General features: G+C 40.4%; 1 non-coding gene across 1 annotated transcript; it reads right to left on the bottom strand.

Annotated features, from left to right (window-relative positions):
* Positions 1-19,882: 19,882 nt before the first annotated feature.
* Positions 19,883-19,989, bottom strand: LOC131238203 (small nucleolar RNA R71). Its single transcript, XR_009167613.1, has one exon. It is a non-coding gene; the product is annotated as a small nucleolar RNA R71 (small nucleolar RNA).
* Positions 19,990-23,636: the final 3,647 nt, after the last annotated feature.

The raw sequence follows: 23,636 nt of genomic DNA, 5'->3' as shown, positions 1-23,636 counted from the left end.
TCTAAATGCCTTTTTTATTTTTGTTTCGAAAAGTTGTTTCTTTTGGAGCCTAAAGGTGGCACTAATTAAGTTTAAACTCAATAGTCACAATTCTTTTTAAAAGGGTGTCTGTACACAAGGGTGTCTTCACAAAGTCTATAAGTAGGATTGTCCTTTTCGATAATTTTTTTTTCTTTTTTTTTTTTAAGATAAGAGAGAGAAAGTGAAGTTTTGTTTTTAAAAAATGTGTTTATGTATATCTGGTTTGGATCAACGCCTGCAAACCAAACCTATTAAGTTTTTTAACTTTCTTATTCTAATATTATATAATTTAAATAAAATTTTAAAAATCCAATTTTCAACACGTGTGGGGCCCACATCTACTCCAACGCAGGTAGTAGTTGGCATGGGATGCCACGGTTAAAACGTTTCAGAATGGGTGTGTGCCCACACACACACACACGTGTATGTGTGTGTATATATATACATATTCCATCAACTCTATTTATAAGCATTTTTTTTTTTTTTTTAACACATGATCTTACATGGTGTGGGCCATGTGAATCTTGGATGGTCCTGATCTTTTGGACTCCGTAGAAAACATGAGGGGGCTCACATGATGAACTGAGTGATGTGGGCCCTTTGTAACAGTAGACCCCACAAAGAAGGTGTGAAATAAGCTAACCCTACAAAGGTTGCGGAGGAACAATCCTCCATAGCATCCGTGCCGTGCAAAACTAGGCCCCACCTTGAAAATTCCTGTCTTGAAAGTCAAGGTTCTCCACTTGTCAGGCAAGGAATTTTTGAATCAGATCACCAACGGGTGTGATTTAATCTCTGTTGTTTTCAATACGAAATGGTCTTCCAGGTAAGTGGGCCCAGGCTGATTTTTTTACCAGTTGATATTCATTATGGGGTCCACCTTCTGCATGGATCGGATTCTGCTCACTCATGAAATATTGGCACGTGTGGCTGATTATATGTTATGCTAACCGACAGCGCGTAGTGGGTTATTATTTCTCACGGACGGCTGAAATAATCAGTGAAAAGACGAGAGAAATAAGAAAACATTGACGAAAGGAACGGATTAGGTGCAGACCCATCCTCACACAAGTCGGTGCGGCCCTTACCATGGAGCCCACCTTGATGCATGTATTTTATATCCACACCGTCCATCCGTTTTTTCAGATCATTTTAGGGCATGATAGAAAAATGAAATAAATCCAAATCTTCTGTAGACCAATAACATATGAAACAGTGGTGAATGAACATTAAGAATTTTCTGTGGGCCACAAGAGTTTTGGATCAAGATGATATTTTTTTTTTCCCTTCATCCATATTTTTTTGATCTTAAACAATACGATGGACCGTAGAAAGTTTTTAATGGTGGAGAGGTCAATCAACACTGTTTCCTATAGTATGGTCCACGTGAAATTTGGATCCATTTCAGAGTGGATATAGAATAGATTCTTCAAGGTGGGCCCCACGGTAAGGGCGTACCTTCTTGAGTGCGGCCGGGGCCGCACCTTATCAGAGCCGTCCATCTAGTGATATTTATCAGTGATGGAGCTATATTTGAAATCTGATACAAACCAGACAAATATCATTTTCGCTTTCAAGTGATGAATGTTGCCCGTCAGCTGGTTTTGTTTACTACTCTTGAGAGGATGCTGATTAGAACCGTAGGATCATCTTGTGGACATTTATTTTAAAATATATTAATTTAAGAGTATAAAAAAGAGGATGACGAGTCGAGATTGATACTTATTATGTCACGTGCTCCTATGGAATAATGCGCTACCATATTCGGTTTACAGGCTGATGAGTCTTTATTTTTGGTTTCCCCTTCTTTATTTTTGTGGGTTCCTAATGTATTGATGATGAGTCTTAGGTTTATAGATTATGCACCATCTGGATACTTTTTTCTTCAAAAAAATTACAGTCATCTTAAAAGCAAAAAACAGAAGAAGATGATGATGGTAGATGATCTCTTCTGATGTTTCAGAACTACTGATTGACATCCATGTTTCTAGATAATCATATGCATGAAGTGGATTGATGAAAAGGCAACCAGTCCGGTCATCATGTTTCGTTGTGGTCAAGTTAAGAGTAGACCACATGGAGGGTTTTAAATTTTTTAATGTATTCAAGACCATTTTCAACTCATTGTTGTAAATATTATATATTTTTTTAATTGTAAAGTAATATAATTTTTATTGAATATTCAGTTTTAATTGTATTACAATAGGTCTCAAATATTAAAAAAAAAAAAAATACAGCTTCTAATTGAATTTTATATATATATATATATATATATATATAGTGGACTCCGCCGTGGATTGCATGGCTTTTAATCGATGCCTCTCTAATCATTCCAAAGACTTTTACCGGTGTTTGGAGAAACTTTTATTGGCTCTTTTTTCGTAATTAAATGTGGCCAGAAACTGTGCTTTGTAATACTTTTACCGGCGCTTGGATAGACTTTCGCCGGTGTTTTTTTTTTTTTTTAAAAAAAAAAACTTTCGTGGGCGCTTTTTCAGCGATTACTAATAGCCACCAGAGGCATTGGTAAAAGTAGAATAGGTGCCGGAAAAGTCTACTCGATCATGGCGATTAGCAAAAACGCCGGTAATGGATGATAAGCGTCAATAAATCCTATGCCGATGCACCCATTTTTCAGCACTTGTCTAATCACTGGTAAAAGTTTTCTCAGCACTTTTTTTGCCATTTACTACCCCTTTTGACCGCTGTTAAAGTTAATTTTTCTTGTAGTGTAAACATTATGTACGACCTTTGAAAGTTGTTAATAGTAGGCATTCAATCACTGATGTTTTCTTATGATGCGGTCCACCTAAGATTTGCTTCATCTTTTGGACCATACCCTACAATGAGCAGGCAAAATGGATGAACAATTTAATATGTAGAAGAGGACTGGGTACTACTCCCACCAACACCGAGCTAGAGATGGACCGTCCTATGAAAAGGATATGTGGGCCCACCATGATGTATATGTTTTATCACATGCCCTAAATGATCCATCAAAATAGATGAAGGGCATAGATAAAAAGATATACATCGCAGTGGGCCAACAGAGAACCTGATAGGACCATCCGTCTCGAGCTAGGTTGCGGCTTAGGTGGATAGAGGGGGTGGATCCCTCACTGTGGAGCCCACTGTGATGTATATTAATCTTTAGCTCAAGGGAGTTGATACGACTCATGAGCTAGTCATGGTGGTATGAGACGTTGTATCTGAGCTATCAGCCTACATTGGGGTGACGTGTCTGCCACATAGGCAAAAAATTGGGTGACGAGCCTCTCCGTAGTGACCACCGAGCACAAATGTATATCACGACCCTACGATGTTGTTAATACTTTGGGTGGTGCGTATTCTCCACATTCGGGGTGTAGGTGACGACCTTCATGCTAAACGTGATTTTCCTTGGATAACAAACCTTAATATTAATCCGACTGAGTTGTATGGACTATTGGGTGATGAACCTAAATTTGGATCAAGGATACTGGTGAGGTACTGTCATGAGCTACGTGAATCCATTTAATGACTATTAATAGAATGATGGTATCCTAACTTCGTCAACATGCTGTTTGAACTGGAAGTAATGACTATTTGGTTAATCATACATATCATTATATTGTTGGATTGTGTTGCGGGCCAACCATTGCACATACGTTGACGTCTTTGCTAGCAATAGCGTTGATGTGGTTCTATATTAGTATTGTTGATCTCGAAAATTCATCATGTTAAACACTGTTAATTGTGCCGAGGGCTAACCATTGCGCATATCATCGTGTGATCCATGCATTTAACTTAGGAATTGTTTGTTTTATAATGTTATCATTACTTGTGCTGATCGAGTCTATAATATATGTAACTTAGAACTAATAAAATCACTAAGTTAGCTACTCACTCCCACCTAGAACAGTGTTTTAAAATACCAATCAGGCGATATTATCGATGCAAGTACTATCGAGATCTCAGAGAGTTAGGCCTAGATTGGCTTGCACCACTGCCGTTATGGTTTGGAGGATTGGGTAAAAAACTAAAAACTTTAACCTTTAATCATTTTGGGTATATACATTATGGCTTGTATAATTCTCATTTAGGCAGACAACACTATTAGAATTGTACATTTTAGATATTAGGCATACATTTCTGGGCTTAGTTATCTTTGCATAACTTTTCATGCCGCTGATTTAGAACTACTCCAATTGGTGAACATTAACCGGATTGTGCAGGCATGGGGGAACTCACCCACTTGTATTTTTGCTAAGTTCACACCCGTGAACTTAAGATCGGAGTCTCCGTACTCGGGTGCCAGTTTTCGGGGCGTGACAATAGAGTTCAATGAAACCCTAACCTCATAATGCAGGAGGATGAGATCGAAAGGCACATGTTCTCTCTTACCCTAAATCAATAAAAGGGGGAACGAGGAATTAAAAGAAACCTTAGATCTGATGCAAGCGTGAGAATCGAACAGGTCTGTCATTGAAAACATGAGCTCGTTGAGATCTGCGAATCTAAAGGGGAGCTCTCTCCTCCAACATTTAAAGTGAGAGAGAGAGAGAGGGAGAGAGAGAGAGGGAGAGAGAGAGAGAGAGAGAGAGAGAGAGAGAGAGGTCGGGCTTGGAAGATGGTGAGGATGAGGTATTTTTTTTTTCTTTTTTGTCTTTTATTAGGACCTTCTTCGATGGCTGATTTTGTTACTGGAAAATGTTACCCCAAACTGACAAAAATGATTTTTGGGATGCTCATTTCTTTCAGCTACAGGTAGCCATACGAATCGCCGGTGGTGCATGTAGGCCACCGTTAAGAATGTGCCGACAATGTAGCCTTTTCTTTTAGTGTTATTTGCCATCGAACCTATTTATAATCTCACACCAGCTTAAATGAAGGGAGAACAAAATTAATAGCTTAATCCAATAATTTTATGGGCCTTAGAAAGTTTTAATGGATCATTTTCAATGTGACTCAATTTTGGGACCATGCCTTAAAATGAGTTGACAAAAAGGTAGGACTACGTGGATATATACCACATGCATATACTGAGGTAAGGCCAAGATCAAGGGCTGACCCACTAAACTATTAACCCTGTCTCACCTGATTGGATGTGGTATGGCTAGTGACCCCAACACTAGCATGCTAGCCGGTGTCAAAAGCTTTGTGGGCCCACTATGATGTATGTGTTTTATCCACACTGGTCATTCATTTTGTCAACTTATTTTAGGGCATGAGCCCAAGAATGAAATAGATCTTAATCTTGGGTGGATGACACCACAGAAAAAAGTAGGAATTGAATGCTTATCGTCGAAAACTTGTTGGGACCAAAAAAGTTTTGAATCAAAATGATTTTTGTGTTTTCCCTTCATCTTGATCTGCATGACCTTATCAACAAGTTGGATGGCAAATAAACAATACAATGATCCCTATAAAATTTTTAATGGTACACATTCAATCAACACTCTTTTCTGTGATGTGATCTTGCAGACACCCCACTGTAGATAAAACCTGAATCCCTTCATTGGCTTCAGTAACAACCAACTGAGGCAGTTTGTACAGTTAAAAATATGCCTTGAAGGTAGTTGCTGTGCGAGTTGGATTGGCTTAGATCATGGCATACAAGTGACAAAATAGACGAGGGAGTACCAATCCAGGTTCACCTAGATCCTTGCCTAGATACGGTGGTGGGAAATCTGTATCCATGGATGTGGTAGCCTGAGCACCGTATCCAAGCCAAGCTATCCTCCTGCTTCCATATTACTATGGGTCGTAACAACAACCAATCGTGGTCACAGTGGTAGTCCGGTGACGCTCCAACAACTCTATCTAATCATGATGCACGTGGCACCATTCGCCTATTTAAGCAACTCCTTGAGGAGGCAGAAAAGGCGGTTAGAGAGAAGGGAGTGAAATATATAAATATAGAGAGAGAGCATTCTAAGGGACAATGAACTTTTAAGGAAACAGATAACTATAGAAACATTGCCCAAACAAATTCTTGAGATCGATCACTACAATGCAATCCTTTTGCTCTAAAAATACTTGTAGTCAAACACATATCGAACCTCTAATGCAATGATAAATACTTTCTATCCACCTCTCTTAACTAAAAAGTCAAAAGCAACTAACAATGTTAAATTCAACAAGTAGGGTCAAAATTTGAGACGTTCAACCACTTCTTCTGTTCATGAAAAAGAAAGTGTTTGATTTTCACTACAAGAAATAGAGTTTTTAGCGACGAAACTTTTTTCCGTCTCTAAAAATGACTTTTAGCGACGAAAATAATTTTCGTCGCTAAAAGTTCACTTTTACTGACGAAACTGTAAATTCGTAGCTAAAAGTCACTTTTACCGACGAAAATTTTCATCGGTAAAAGTAATTTTCCCGCTATTGTGAAAATTCTCCCGCTAAGAGTTTTAGTGACAAATTTTCGTCGTTAAAGGGTGTTTTAAATTTTTAGAAAAACAAAAAAATCGAAAAGTTTCCTTTTAGCGACGAAATTAATTTCATAGCTAAAAGCCACCTTTAGCGAGATGTTTCCTTTAGCAACGAAAATTTTCGTCGCCAAAAGTGTTGTAATTTTATATTAGAAAATTTTCACCCTGACTTTTGTCGACGAACCAAAACTTTCACCAATAATATTTTTAGCGACGAAAATCTGTCGCTAAAAGTGTTGTAAATTTTACTGACGAACCAAAACCGTCACCAATAATATTTTTAGTGACAAAAATGTTCGTCGCCACAAGTGTTGTAATTTTAACTTGAAAATTTTCGCCTTGACTTTTACCGACGAACCAAAACCGTCGCCAATAATATTTTTAACAAAGAAAATCTTCGTCGCTAAAAGTGTTGTAATTTTATATTAGAAAATTTTCGCCTCGACTTCTACCGATGAACCAAAACTGTCGCCAATAATATTTTTATCAACGAAAATGTTTGTCGCCAAAAGTGTTGTAATTTTAACTTGAAAAAGTTCGTCCTGAATTTTACCGACAACCAAAACCGTCGCCAATAATATTTTTAGCGACGAAAATCTTCGTCGCTAGGTGTTGTAAATTTTAACTTAAAAAATTTTGCCCTATAAATTATATTTGAAAATTTTCCCGACTTTTACCGACGAACCAAGACCGTCACCAATAATATTTTTAGCGACGAAAATGTTCGTCGCCAAAAGTGTTGTAATTTTAACTTAAAATTTCGCCCTGACTTTTACTGACGAACCAAAACTGTCGCCAATAATATTTTTGGTTGCGAAAAGTATTGTACTATAAAATATTCACCCTGACTTTTCCCGATGAAATAAAATCGTCGGCAATAATATTTTTCGCGACGAAAATGTTCGTTGGTAAAGGGTTTTTGAATATTTCCATCAACCAACTAGAAAATTTTCGCGTTGTGTTGAAAATTCGGCGGTAAGACTTTTATTGATGAAATTTTTCGTTAGTCAATGAGTCTTTTACTAATGAAAATGTTCGTCAGTAAAAGTCTTTTTTTTAAATCTTGTCGAGGACTCGGCGAAACTGAAACCTATTGTGTATTTTTACGATAAATTGATTTATTGGCAAATATATATATATATATATATATATATATATATATATATATATATATATATATATATATATATATATATATATTCATATGAGTAGAAATTTTTTTAAAAATATAATTAAAAGGTAATATTTAAATGATTTGTAATGTTACATGAAAATGAATATTGAGAAGGATAAAAATTTTAGGAAAGTTTGAGAAAAATTTTGAGAACAAAATTTTGATTTTGAAGAAGAAAAAATCAGCATTTAAAAATTTTTAAGAAAAAAAAAATTAAAATATGAGAAATTTTTTGAGAACTTAAAAATAAAAATTTAGAATTTGTATTATGATTTTTTTTTGAAATATTTTATAATAAAAATGATATTTTGTTAAAAGAGTAAAAATATATACATTTTGAAAAAAAAAATGTTATTTTTAAGTTATTTTTAAATGGAAATTGAAATTTATCTATGAAAAATAAAATTACTAAATTATTAGGCACATCCGCTAATTGAACCTTTACTCATTTTTGGACAATCTAATCAGTTCAGATTGAAGAATAAATAACTTCAAATGTTTAAATCAAATTTCACTGAAATTGTGTGATCAATCTTGTATGCCTAATATCTTTGTAAACTGATTAAGGCGAGTAACTACTCAAATTGAGGGTATTGATCAGTAAAATAGAGTGAACGGACCAGACATGTAAAATGGGCCAAATATTCTAGTCAAAATTGTGACCCAACTTAGTGACCTCGTAAGAACCTAAGAATTGATGTTAGTAAGTTTTGTGGGCCCCATCAAGATGTGTGTCAAACATCAACACCGTGGATTTGATGTGTCCCCTTTAGGTTATGAGATATCTCAAAAATCATCTATATACGAAACTCGAGTGGGCCATACCATCTAAAACTATGTGAAAACATCCTAAAAAATATAAAAGAACTTGGTGGGGCCCACATGAGTTTTTGATGCGGCTGAAAATTGGTTTGACCCCTCATCCAAGTGGGACACACATAATGGGTGGGTTGGATATGTGAATCACATTTAGGTAGGCCCAATATATGATTATGAATGTTTTTAGGAAACCCGATCTCCACTATATTATGTGGTGTGGCCCACCCAAGTCATGGATTGACTTTATTTTTAAGCTCTTGGCCCACCCAAGTCATGGATTGACTTCTCCATATCGTTCAGCGCTTTTCTCGGATCATTTTAAGATATTAACTAAAAAATGGGGTGGGTCGAAGGCTTAAGTGGACTACAAAGTGGGGATTGAACGTCCGCCATTAAAAATAACATTCATGGAAGTTTTGGATCAAGCTGATGTGACAAATTTAATCTTGTGGAATTGACCATTGATTGACCTTTAACTAAAATTTCTATGATTATACTATCTTAGATGTTTATTAATTGAGCCTTTTTCTTCCTTAACAGAATCCATTACTAGATTTTGTCTTTTTTGTGTTCATCCGTCTGCTGCCAAGTAAAGGCTCTAAGTATTCAGTTTTTTCTTCCGTACAAATGGAACACCTTTTCAAATTTTTGAGATGAAAATGGCCTTGAACATTTTTTATACGATTTCTTTTTTTTCAAATTTTTGAGACGAAAATGGCCTTGAACATTTTTCATACGATTTTTTTTTTTTCAAAATTTTGAGACGAACATGGCCTTGACCATTTTTTATACGATTTCTTTTTTTAAAAATTTTGAGATGAAAATGGCCTTGAACATTTTTTATACTACTTTTTTTTTCAAAATTTTGAGACGAAAATAGCCTTGAACATTTTTTATACGATTTCTTTTATTACTATTTTCTAGTATTCTTCTCTCACCATGATCTCCTGTACTTTCTAAATATTCTGGGTAAATCTTTTATGCTTTTTGATTACTTTCTTCACAAAAATTCTCACCTTAAAAAATAAAGTTTTTCTTTTTCTTTTTTACTTTTTATATTGAAATAGATTTATAGGGAAAGAAAATAATAAAAAATGAATTAAAAATATTACAAAAATTTTATTTTAAACAAAAATGGGGTGGGTCTAAGGCTTAAGTGGACTACAAAGTGGGGATTGAACATCTACCATTAAAAATAACATTCATAGAAGTTTTGGAATATTCTGGTCAAAATTATGACCTAATTTACTGACCTCATGAAAACCTAAGAGTTGATGTAAGTTTTGTGGGCCCATCATGATGTGTGTCGAACAATAATACCGTGCATTTGATGTGTCCCTTTTTGGTTATGAGATATCTCAAAAATCATTCGTATACGAAACTCAGGTGGGCCATTCCATCTAAAACTATGTGAACACATCCTAAAATATATAAAAGCAGTTGGTGGGGCCCATGTGAGTTTTGGATGCGGTTGAAACTTGGTCTGACCACTCATCCAAGTGGGACACACATAATGAATGGGATGGATACAACACTCACATCATGGTGGGCCCCACATACCCTGCCCAAATGGATTACTGTATGGGTGGGTAGTATTCTAAGGGAAGCAGACTGCGTACTGAGTAACTCAGTACCCTTACAATACTGAGTAAACTCTGCGGGGTCCACAGTTATTTATTTATTTTATCCACTCCGTTCATCTATGTTAACAGATAATTTTAGGTGTAGAGTACAAAAAGGAAGCATATCCAAAGCTCAAGTGGACCACACCACAGGAAATAGTGTGATTGAACCTCTACCATTGAAAAATTCTTGGAGGGCACAAAAGTTTTGGATCAAGTTGATGTTTGTGTTTTCTCTTCATCCATGTCTTTTTTTATATTATGAATAGGTTGGATGGCAAATAAACATTACTGTGGGCCCAAGGAAGGTATCAATGATGGAAATCATTATTGCACACTGTTTCATGTGCATGGTCCACTAGAACTTTGGATTTACTGAAAATTTGGTATCAACTCATACTGTTCATCCATTTTTTGAGATCATTTTAGAGAATTATCCAAAAAATGAATCATATCCAAATATTAAATGGACCACACCACAAATACCAGCGGGGATGGGGAATAGATTGGCTACTCCCCCTGCCACTAGCCCGGTGGTTGGTATTCGGTGTTCTGTGAGCCCCACCATGATGTATGTATATCATCCATTATGTTCATCCATTTTAACAGATCATTTTAGGGCTTGATCCAAAAAAAAATGATAGGGATATAAATCTAAGGTGGACCACATCATAAGGAAAATAATAATGATTGGATATCCACCATTAAAATCCTCCTTAAGGCCCACTATACTGTTTATTTGACATCCAATCTATTGATTAAATCATACAGGCCCTGATGAAGGGAAAAAACAAAATCAGCTTGATCCAAAACTTTTATGGCCCCAAAAGGGTTTCAATGGTAGACGTTCAATCCCCCACTGCTTTTTTCAGTGTGGTTCATTTGATAGTTAGATCCATCTTATTTTTCATCTCAAGCCTTACGACGAGCTCGCCAGTCAGATGGATAGTTGGGATATAACACATACCTCATGAAGGGACCCACAGAACTTGTTGACATTAGCCACCTATTCGCTACCTTTCATTTAGCCAGCCCTAAACCGACTCTCCGTTTCTCTCTCCCTCTCATACGCTCTCCTCTTTGTCTATCCCTCTCCCAGTGCCAGCCCTACAGATCTCTCCCACCTCTCTCTCTTCCTGTCGATCTCTCCACAAACATTGAGGTAATTCTCTCTCTCTCTCTCTCTCAATCGATTGATAGTGGTGGTTCTCATTCCTACTGTTCCCTTGTGGCATGGCCCACTTTTGAGTTTTGTGTTGACCTGATGGATTCGAAACCCGCATGATTGGAAACCCCATGGATTCGGAACCCCCATGATTGGAAACCCCCATTGTAACGTCTCGAAAAAATTCGTACAAGGACCCGAGTACCACCTCAGGCAGAAATCACCCAGGACCAAAACCTTTAGAAATTAGGTTAATATTAGCAAGTGCTAAACTAGAGTACTTATGAAATTAACACTAATCCCTTTAAATATGATCTGCAAGACCCAAACTATGCAGAATCATTGACGCTACATTACCCTGAAATCTAGAATCCATCCCTAAACCCGGTTGCTCTTGGGAGCACACCAAAACTCCATATCGGACTTTGACCGCACGTCGATCCGCATTACTGGACTTGAAAACTTCCTCGAAAATCAAGTCTTAATTGTGTCTAGAAATACACAACTTGAACTCGGAGCAAAGTGTGTGAGAAATGTGAATATTTTTAGAAATAAAATTTGAATTTAAGTAAACTGAGTCATGTCGCTTGCGGGCCAAATATAAAGATTCAGACCGTCAGAATCTAACCCAAATACACAATCGAATCAAGGAAAATTTCCTATACATGACAATGGACTTGTGGCCCTGATCGAGTGACGGTGACTGTTGAACTGAAACTGATCCGCCACAGTCGATCTGTAAACTCGATCAGAGCAAAAACTCAGCCTGACCTAGATCCAATGTTAGGGAGCTTAAGTCTGACCACACGCAGAAAAGGAGGCTCCAGAAGTGCTCCGTTGGATCGGAACAGTCGATCTTTGGACATAACCTAAGTATATCATGGCCCTGAGGTCATTCCATCAGTTCTGGGCATATATAAGGGCCTTAAACCCTCTCTCTTATATTCCATACGAATTTGAAACCCTAAGAAAGGGAGGAGAGGAAAGAGAGAGAGAGAGAGAGAGAGAGTTGGAGATTCATCCTGGGATTTGATCTCGTTGCTCCAAGCACTTAGCCACCCTATCTATATCACAAATTCGGCGTTTTCGATAATGTACTTGGGTAAGAAAACCTAACCCTAATCTGTTTTAGGGTTTCAGATAGTGTAATTTATGAAATAGCTAACCTAATTCATACTATAGGTTGCCAATCCACCGTTGACAAAGACTAAGTGTCTAAAACGAATCCGTTACGTGTTTACCGGCGTAAGGTGTGGACTATAAACGTTTAGGTTATGGTTTTTAAGACTTTCAATGTCGGTCAATGATTTATTACTGATGTGGGTGCTATTTCACATGCCAAATACGATGTTTGTTTCGCGTTTCAGGTATATATGAACTATATTGAGTTTAGTGTATTCCGTGTATTTGTAGAAAGGGTCGTATACGTATGAAATTTAAAAATGTGTTTGCCATAATTAATTGCTGTGTGTTTATACTAGTTGTATGTGTAACAACTCCTTGGCGAAAGGATTTGCCTCAATACATGTTATGGCCAACATACGTCGTGTATGTTAAAAAGTGTAGTCTAAGTGTTTGTAAAAATGTCCGAATGAACTAGTAGTTAGTAAATTGTACTTTATATGATTGTTGAGATATGATTCTCAACTACCTTAATTATGTGTATGATTTCCTCCATGTATTTATACTACAGTGTCTGTTTAGGTATGGAATGTATATGTGTGAATTCATGTTCAAGTTGTATTTCCTAATATCCTCAAATGATTATATGAATTGAATTATTGATTCATTGCTGCCTTGATTTTCTCATATGATTATCTATTGAAGTTGAATGCGCTTGGGACTATGATATAATCCAGGCAATCGGTAACAGGTCCTGATTTGGTAGCCAAGGTTGTTTTTGCCCCATAGGATGTGTTCGATGAGTCCGACCCGTACTTCGATTGTCGACAGTGGTTAGGCCATACGGAGTGCTTGTGCACTTCATGTCGATCAATTCAATGTGCACTCGTACTAGTTGAGCTTGTCAAGTAACTCGATTGACCCGATGTATGTTCACCATGTATGGACGCTATTGCTTGAACTTAAGGTATCAACTTACCATTAAAAATCCTATTAACCTTGGTACCTCGATCCGCTAAGACTTATGAGCCGGGCATGGTGGTATGGGACGCCGTGGTTAAGGATGATGAGGATGATGAGGAAGCATTCTCATACATGCAGTATTCAGGCGGGTTTACGTAGACCGTTCTGAATCGACGGGGCTTTAGGGCTGATACTTCGTAGTGGACCATCACTTTTGGACATTTTGTATTTCAAAACAATACTTGTAACTATTTGACCTGGCAATGCGTTCATACTGTGGGGACCTATAATGATTTATATATTTTATATACCGATCGCAGTCTTCCCCTTGCGTAAATTCAACTATCCTTGGAGTATGATTTGCTGATTTAGCTTAATCTCATTCATGTTTTGTGGACTAACATGGACAATATCAAATCATCATTATCTATGTTGCATAAGTGATGCGTTGGAACTCGAGAGTTGAGTACCTGCTCAATCCCCGATTTTCAGGGTGTAACAAGTTAGTATCAAAGCATGTTTTAGATTAAACTGCACCTGGACGCACACTGACGTGCTTTGACCTAGGAGGGTCTGAGAAAATGTAGAAACAGGCATAGGATTCCCAGTTTCACCAATCGGTGAAATTCACCTAAATCAACCACTGAGATCGGGCCCGTACACACCCGTGATCACGTGAAATGATCCCGGGTCACTTCTAGACCGTCAATCGACAGGTCTAGACGAAGATTTAACCCATTCCAACCTCAAACGACCCAGAAAATGTGAATGTAAATGAGATAGGACCCGAAACGACTCGAGACGAAGTCGGGGGCCCAAACAGTATAAATTGGGGGGACCTAGAGTGGGCCCCGCATGTTTCCGGCACCCCCGGAGGGGGGGGGGGGAGGCCATCGCCGAAATGTCCAGAGACCGGTGAGGGCCTCGCCTATTGAGCGGTCAGGTCGACGCGGGCCAACGCTAATGTGGTGCTGTGTGGCCCATCGAATCATGTGGGGATGGTTTTAAACACCCCATTTGCTCCCCTCCTTCATTTTTCACCCCTCCAAGCTTTCCTTTTTCTTCAAAAACCCTTGTTTCTCTCTCAAATCTCCCCTTTCATCTACTCATTTCCTCATTTTCTTTCAATACACACACCCCTCCATCGTTTTCCATCAAAACCCTCTCCTGTCTCTCTCTTTTCCTTCGATTTGAGTACACAAATCTCTCATTTGTGTCTCATATACGTCCAAGTCCAACAACCCATCCTATTCCCTACATATCATTCCACTCCAATGGCTCTATTCAAGCTTGTAATGACCTTTTTCTCGATTTCCACCATTCTCTCTATGATGGAAAAAAAAGGGCTCCTGTGGATGAAGCCGGGCCTAGTCGCCCTACTCGTTCAAGGAGGCTGAGAGGCACCACTGCAAGTGCAAGCATCGATCGAGAGATAAGGACCAAGCGGGAGCATAATCCTAAGGCTCCCCTCGAAAGGATCCTTCTGACGGATATGTCTCATGGGAGATTTCATGGTCGCAGGGTCCTTTTTGAAGCTCATGTAGATGAGAGGCTCTTTGGGCAATATCTGGTAATGGACCGCTTGGTCGAGGCCGGGTAGGGTCTCATATTTGAGGGTGAGTACCGCGCAAATGTAGGCACAGTCCGAGCCTTCTATGCCCACATTCGAGAGCCTACGCTGGAGCCCTTGCAGTTTAAGATCCCAGTGAGTAGAGATCGGGAGGCCACAATTGATGCTGACTTGATAGCCCAACTCATGAGAATGCCGCTTGGCAAGACCCATGTAAGTGAGAAGAATTTGAGGAGTGCACGTGAAAGGGATCGTTGCACATGATTCCTTTGTGGACAACTGGCCCACTGAAATCAAAACAACAGCCTCTTAGCAACCAATATGACTGACGACTTTCGCCTGCTCCACCACATCTTCACGTATAACGTATACCTCAGGTGGAGCAACCACAGCGAGTGCACCCGTCTGATGGTAGATTTCCTGTACCAAGTGGGGCAGGGAGAGAGTTATGCGTGCCTACGCATGTTCTGCGACAAATAGTTCTTACCGCACGCTCCACTAGAGCGTCTGATTCGCTCCTATTCGGCCGACTCATATGCAAGATTGCACGTGAGTTTTGCTATAGACTTGGGGCGGAAATGCCGGTGCCGACCCATTACATCAACGAAACTACTCTCAATCAGATGGAAATCGGGCCGCGGTAGCGGTAAGCCCGACTCGATGAGAGTGAGGACGAGATGGCTAGTGAGGAGTATGAAAGCGAGGAGGAGAGCAGAGAAGAGATAGAGGAAGAACAGGAAGAAGAAGTGGAGGCTTAGGACACGGATGAGAGCTCCCCTCTTACGGCACCGGATCATGACACTGATCAGGCTACTAGGGAAGCCTGCTTAGCTCGACTTGAGGAAGACCAGGCTGCCCTGCGACAGGAGATCATTGGTACCCGGGCCCTTGTGAAACACAAATTTAAGAAGGTGACTCGCACCTTAAAAGCTATCCTGTGCTGCCTACAGGATAAGGGCACCCCTCCTCCGTCGCCAGACTCAGATGTCTAGTCGTCCATGCCATTGCCCTGTAGGTTTTTTGTTGCTGTTTAGGGATGTCTGTGTTTCAATGTTTATGGGCTAGTAGTATTATAGGTTGAAAGTATATTTGTGGTTGTTAGTTTGTTTTAATGTTTGCAGCCTTGCTTTTAATAGTTCATATGCATTTCCTATCATAATTCATGTAATGTCGTATCTCATTGTTGAGGGTGGAATATTGCATATCAGACCCCGATTACTGCCTGATTTTACATACACGATAATGCCTAATATTATAATTTAATCATATTTTTATTGCAGGATGTAATAAGGAGCTTTGATTGAAAAAGAGTATTAAAAGCATGGATTTAACACTCCAAAGTCACCAGAGCAAGGAATGGACTCCAGGGGACCGAAATCGATGGATATACATGCCAGAGATCTGAGAAAATTGGAAAACTGAAGCTTTAGTGGCCTGAAAGTTAGTCAGAATGCAAGATCACAGGGTTTTCACCATCCACTCGGCTCGAAACTTCATACATGGCCAAGGGCCCACAAATTAACCGTACATGGCGAATTTCAACCTTCAGATCCCTCCAGAAGTGGCCCAATGGACAGATCAGCCCCTAAAATCTTGATTTGGGGCCCGCCTGATATCTGGATATACTCCAATTTTGGTCTCAACGCCTTAAACCACGTGTCAAAGCGGATGGACGGAGCGGATTTCTCACGATCATCACAGTGGACTCCGCATGTACATCGTGTGTACATAAGGTACAGCTGCCCGCGCCGCACCGGACGGTCAGCCCGGTCAAAGACGGGCTGACCCGTCATCTTCTTCCGCACCAGCATCCAGCGGACGGACGTGGGCTGGCCGTTTTTGGCTAGTGGGCCCCACTCATCACCCCTTTGCCAGATCTGAACCATCCATTGTATCCGGAATGGGGGTTTAACCTACGCCTAGATTTCCTTTTGGCATCATGCAAGCTTCTTCACGTTCCTAGTCGTCAAATACAGGATGGACGGCGGAGCAGAAAGATTGGTGGACCACACCTAATCCAAGCCACACAGACCGTTTTCAAACGTTTTTTCAAGAGCATTTCAATGGACGGTGTGGATTTTCTGCCTGATGACACTCAGTGGGACACCGCACATCACAGCGTGACGTCCGCAGCTCTGTTACGCAACAGAGCCTGCGGAAGAAAGTAGTGGGCCACCATGGTCCATTATCCGGATAATCCAGACCGTCCATCAGGCTTGAAGGAACCCACTAATCACGGCCTAGGCGGAAGAATTCTAAAGGGAGAGACTATGGCGATTTCCAACCCTTTGAAAGACAACGGACGGAAGAAAGAAAGACCCCATGGGCCAAATCAACTGACAGCCAAAAATATACTGTTCTAACTGGAATCTCGAGAGGATGTTGGCTGACGGTGTGGATTTCTCCTTTGGCATCAAGAATAGGGTCCACCGAGAATCAGCGGAAGCTGCTTTACGCAGGAATGTGCATCCGGAAAAGGATCCGGACGATCCGGGATGGACTGCAAGCTCAGCTAGGATCGGACCGTCGATCCTAGCTACCCAAATCAGTCTCCCAGGCTGGCTGATCATCGCCAAGGAGCCTGAACGGCTCAGATCTCACTTTTGGAGGGTCAGTTTATTAAAAATTTCACCTAGTTGCGCTGCGGCATCTCTTATACGCTGCGAAAGAAGTAGCGGACGAGGTTCTCACCGATCCAGCGTCCGTCTCTTCATGGCTATAAAGAGAAGGGGAAAAGCTAGGGAACGGGGCATTCTAGGTGGCAGGGAACGTGGGCATTCCAGGTGGCGGTCTTGGCTTTGAAAAAAAGAAGAGATCAGCGTGTGGAGTTGGGTGCTACTGCACGTCAGGGAGAGAGAGAGAAATTCAAGAGTTTGGGGCTGGACGTGGGGCAGGGAACGTGAGCGAGTAGCGGCTGGAATGTGAAGCTGGTTTTCTCTCTTTCCTTCTTGTTCTTTTCTTTCCTTTTTTTTATTTTTATTTTGTTGTTTTATTTAGCCCATTCATGTGTGGCTAAACCTCTTAGCTAGGGCTAAGAGGTGAAGCTTGTATTGAGATGGGAGACTTTATTTGTTGATTTAATTATTTAATTGTGAATTAAACTTGATTGTGGTTTAATTATTAAAGGAATATTTTCTCAGTCTTTAATGGTCTGTTGTGACTGAAATTACAATGGGTTTACAATGACTTTGAATATTTCTTTTTCTCTTTTGATGTTTATGATGTCAGGAGGCCCTGTTGTTCACCATCGTCTCTTGGGCATGGTTGGATGATAGTACCCTTCCTAACTTTCATGCACTGTTGATTGGTTGGTAATTAGTTTAATCATGTTGTTTGCTTTGTCGCCTGGGCACGGTTAGATGATGGAATCCATTCTAATTCATATACCTTTCATCTCTTGAAAACCAGATCAAGTAAGTTCAACTTAATCCCATAATCCTTGATGCAGGCATAAGATCTCCCTGATCTCTACAAGTGGATCCTCTGAATCCCTAGTTTCCCTTCCTTGAATTGTTTAAAGTTTTTAGATAATTATTCCACAATTATTTCTGAAATTCTATTTGATTTAGATTGCATCTTAGGCTAGTTTTATTTCTATCTAGTTTCAGGAAACGTACAGGTTTCAGTCCCTGTGGATTCGACCTCGGTCTTACCGAGTTTATTACTACATCACAACCCTATACTTGGGGAGTGAACAAGTTTTTGGCGCCGTTACCGAGGACTGACGGTTACGATTCTCTGAAATTAATTGGTTTTAGGATTAGTTTAAGATTAGGATTTTACTAACATTAGTTTTTTTTATTTATTTTTATTTGAGTTCAAAACTAACTTGTTTCCTGTTTTATAGGATCTTGACATAAGTTTCTCAATTGGTAATTCCTTCCTAATCTCTCTACTTTTTCCTATTTTTAGAATTATGGTTTAAATTTTAGAAATTAGCTAATTCTAGTATCCTCCCTTTTGTAGGAAATAGTTTTTTTTTTTAGAAATTAGGTTATTTCTTTCCCTTTTTAGAAATTAACTTTCTATTTTAGTAACTTTCTAATTTTAACTCTTTTAAAATCTAATTTGTTTCCTAATTTATTTCTAGAATTTTTGTTTAGAAACTAACCTTCCTATTTTATAAGCCTTTAAGATAGAAATTTCTCATTCGGTAAGCTCCTTTCTATTTTTCAGTTCTCTTTTAAATTTACTTTCTAGTTTAGGTCTTTCCTAATTTATTTTAGAAATTTCCACTTTCTTTTAGGAATTCCTTCTTTTAGAAATTAATTTACTGCTATTTTTCTTTTAAAGGATCGTTCTTCTCTTTTTAAAAGCTAACTTATTTTATTTTATTTTGCAGGTTTTAACTTAGGACTTCAATTTGGTAATTTCTTTCCAACTCTCCCTCTCTTTCTTTCTAGATTTTTCCTTTCTTAGGAGTAGATTTTTCTAATTGAGGGCTGCGAGTGTTTCATGCCCAAGTGGGCCCGTGACAACACTCGACGTCTCTTGACTGAAGGAGGATTTGTTGAGGGGTTGACTATCCATCGCAGGACTAGACACCGCTCGAAATCCCCTGAGTTAACTGAAGTTATGGCTGAAGACTAACCTCCTCTACTTCCACCTAGGGTGGAGGATACCCAAGATGAGAATGAGGTACAACAAGCACTCCCGCCTCGTACTTTACGAGATTATCTACAACCGGCGGGAGTGAGTACGCCCTCATGCATGATTTTTCCTAAAAACACAGGACAAATGGACATCAAGCCAGGAGTTATCCAACTCCTTCCCAAATTCCATGGACTTGAATCAGAAAGTCCATATTTACATTTGAAAGAGTTCGATGAGATTATAGCTACATTATGTTTTCCTAATGTATCTGAGGATACAATTAGGCTAAAACTCTTTCCTTTTTCCTTAAAAGAGAAAGCTAAGACGTGGTTACATTCACTGCGTCCTAGATCCATTGGCACATGGAACGGCATGCAGAGAGAATTCATAAAAAAATTCTTCCCACATCATAAAACGATTACCCTTAGAAAAGCAATCATGAACTTTGCCCAAAAGGAAGATGAAACATTCTTCCAATGTTGGGAAAGGTTCAAAGATTTGGTCAGTTCATGCCCACAACACGGATTTGAAACGTGGCGCATTACAAATTTTTTCTACGATGGACTGACATCTTCCATGCGCCAAATGGTCGAGACAATGTGTAATGGAGAGTTCATTAATAAAGATGTCGATGAGGTATGGGACTACCTCGACAGTTTGGCTGAAAAAACACAATCTTGGGACTATTACCCAAAGTCGAACACCACGTCTAGGCCGACTCAATTAAAGGAGAAAGGTGGATTATATCTCTTGAAAGAAGAGGATGATCTCAAGTGTAAAGTGACTACGCTCATAAGGAAAGTTGAGGCCATGGAAGGAAAAAAGGATAAGGTCAATGAAATTGTTTGCGGCATCTGTGATTGCAACATTCACACAACTGAAAACTGTCCTACAATACCTGCCTTTCGAGGAGTGTTGAATGAACAAGCCAATGCCGTAAATAACTATCAAAGACCTTTTACTGGACCTAACTCTAATACATACAATCCTGGCTGGAAAAATCTTCCAAACTTTAGTTGGAGAAATGGACAAACGGCGACCCCTCCAGGTTTCTTCAATCAAAATCCAAATCAAGTGAAACCTCAAGAGGAACCGGTTCAAAATCCCATACAAGAGCTGGCTCAGGCAATGCGGGAAATTACAGATTTTATGCAAAAGATAGATTCTCGTATGACAGTTATAAAAAAGGGGATGCTTCCTGCACAACCTCTCCTCAATCCTAAACCGCGGTACGAGATTAATGATCCCAGCTCTTCAAATCAGATGGGGCACGCTAAATCCATCACCACTCTTAGGAGTGGAAAGATCATTGATAAAACTCTTCCGGTTAGGTGGAGTTGGTCACCTTCATGTTCGAGAAAGAGGCCAGCTTATGGTGGGACAGTGTCCTCCGTACTATTGCGATCGGACAAATATGGACGTGGGCAGCCTTTAAGACCTACTTTCATGAGAAATACTATTCCATCACCTATCGCCACGAGAAGGAGAGTGAGTTCCTTCACCTCCGATAGGGAGGGATGATAGTGGCAGGGTATAAAAACAGATTTACGGAGTTGGGCAGGTACTCCCCGTTGATTCTGACGGATGAGCCGTTGCGGATGCGACAATTTTCTGAGGGCCTGTGATCCGAGATCCGCTCGAAGATGTGCTGCGCTAGTGTACCCAGCTATGCTGAGCTAGTGAGCATGTCTATCTGGGTTGAGTAGGACGGAGATAGGCAGTCTCGTATGTGAGCACCTATGGCTCCCAAGCAGCGACCTGATCTTTCTAGTAGACCGTTCCTTGGTAAGAGGCCGCGCACAGACTCACCGCCGAGGCTGATGGCCCCACTTACCCCAGTGAGGCAACCTGATGTGTGGTGTGCCTACTGCAAAAGGCCTGGCCACACGGAGGTGAACTGCTTCACAAGGATGAGAGATAGCGGCTTTTCACCACCCCAGAGGATCAACTACTAGCATCTCCAAGTTATATTAGCACCACCTCTACGGTTGGTACCAGCTCATCCATCATTCCAACCACTCGCACCTCAATCTAGGCTGCTTCAATGGCCTATGGTACCTCAGCCAAACCGTTTTCAGCAGGCTCGTGTGCACTCACTTACAGCCGACCTATCAGATGCAGCACCTACAACACCTATGGCTTTTGATGTTACGACATATATCCAAGGTACTCCAGTCTTCTTATTAGTGGACACCGGGTCCACTGTCTCTATCATATCATGTGCAACAGTCAAGCGGTTGGGGTTGGAAACTAGTCCTATGGTTGGGGTGAGAATCCTTACCGCCACAGGGACTTTCTCAGATGCTACCAAGTTCTGTAAGGGGTGTTCGATAGATGTAGGGAGCGGGACAGTACTCCTCGACTTGATTCGCACCCCATTACATCATTATGATGTCATTCTCAGTATGGATTGGCTCACAGAGATGAAGGCAGAGATCGACTGTGATACTAGGGTGGTGACAGCCTGTGGACCAGAGGGTACGACCTTTACATTCCCAGTGTAGGTCAGTTGGTCCTATCGCATTGGTTATTACGCTTCCATGCTGGAGGATGTTCATGGTCCAACGCTTGAGGACACTCCTGTGGTCCAAGAGTTCTCAGATGTGTTCAGGAAGATACCTGGACTACCCCCTCAGCACGAAATTGATTTTTCCATCGATCCAGTGCCAAGCACGACACCTGTATCTCTTCTAACCTATCGCATGGCCCCGTGTGAGATGGAGGAGCTGAGGAAATAGATCGATAATCTGTTAGATGTAGGCTTTATACGACCCAACGTGTCTCCATGGGGAGCACCCGTGTTGTTCGTAAAGAAGAAGGATGGATCTCTGCAATTATGTATTGATTATCGCAGATTGAACTAAGTGACGGTAAAGAACAAGTATTCTTTTCCCAGGATAGATGACTTGTTTGATCAGTTGAAGGGAGCAAAGTATTTCTCGAAGATTGACTTACAGTCGGGGTATCATCAGTTGCGCGTCAGGGATGAGGACGTGCAGAAGACGGCCTTCAAGACCAGTTTTGGACACTATGAGTTTCTTGTGATGTCGTTCGGCCTTACGAATGCACCGGCCGTGTTCATGGACCTGATGAACAGGGTATTTTGACTGTTTCTATTCCGATTCGTCATCGTGTTTATTGATGACATCCTGATATACTCTAAGAGTCGGGAAGAGCACGAGGAACACCTGCGACTAGTCTTGGATACTCTGAAGAAGAACCAGTTGTTCGCATAATACAAGAAGTGCGACTTCTAGAAAGAGGAAGTCAAGTTCCTGGGATATGTGGTGTCCAAGGAAGGGATAGCCATGGACCTTGCCAAGGTAGTTGCAGTTCAGGACTGGGAGCAGCCTGATTCGGTTACTGAGGTGAGGAGTTTTCTTGGGCGGGCAGGGTATTATTGACGATTCATTCGGGACTTCTCCAAGATAGCCAGACCTTTGTCTCAATTGACTCGGAAGGATCTTAAGTTCGCCTGGAATGAAAATGAGAGGTAGCTTTTCAGAAGTTGAAAGACAAGTTGACGTTCGCCCCTGTGCTAGTATTGCCAGAGCAAGGGGTCAATTATACAATATATACGGACCCGTCACACGTCGGTTTGGGTGGTGTTTGGATGCAGAAGGACAGGGTTATTGCCTACCTATCGCGACAGTTGAGGAAACACGAGGAAAACTACCCTACGCACGACTTGGAGTTAGTGGCCGTCATCTTTACTTTGAAGATCTGGAGACATTACCTCTACGGAGAAGAGTTTGATCTCTTTTGCGACCACAAGAGCCTTAGGTACATATTCATGCAGAGAGATTTGAATATGAGGCAGCGACGATGGATGAAGACCCTGAAAGATTTCAACTTCGAAGTCTCCTACCATCCTGGCAAGGCCAACCTTGTGGTTGACACATTGAGCCGCAAGAAGACCATAGAGTTTGCGGCTTCGCTAATGGTGGCAGAATGGGGTATGGTAGAGTTCGTGTGAGACTTCGAGCAGAAGCTCACTGTGGAAGAGCCGTTCGAGAGCGTCGCGCATGCTCATGTGTAGCCACTTATTGATGATAGGATCATCGAGGCCCAGAAGGGCGATGGACGATTGTCTAAGCTTCGAGAGCAGGCTAGCGGCAGTGAGGACGTCGAGTGGAGAGTTGGTACGGATGGAGGCTTACATTACCGTGGCTGT

The sequence above is a fragment of the Magnolia sinica genome, chromosome 2 (assembly GCF_029962835.1).
Source record: "Magnolia sinica isolate HGM2019 chromosome 2, MsV1, whole genome shotgun sequence".
Taxonomy (NCBI): Eukaryota; Viridiplantae; Streptophyta; class Magnoliopsida; order Magnoliales; family Magnoliaceae; genus Magnolia; species Magnolia sinica.
This window is presented reverse-complemented; position numbering and strand designations above follow the sequence as displayed.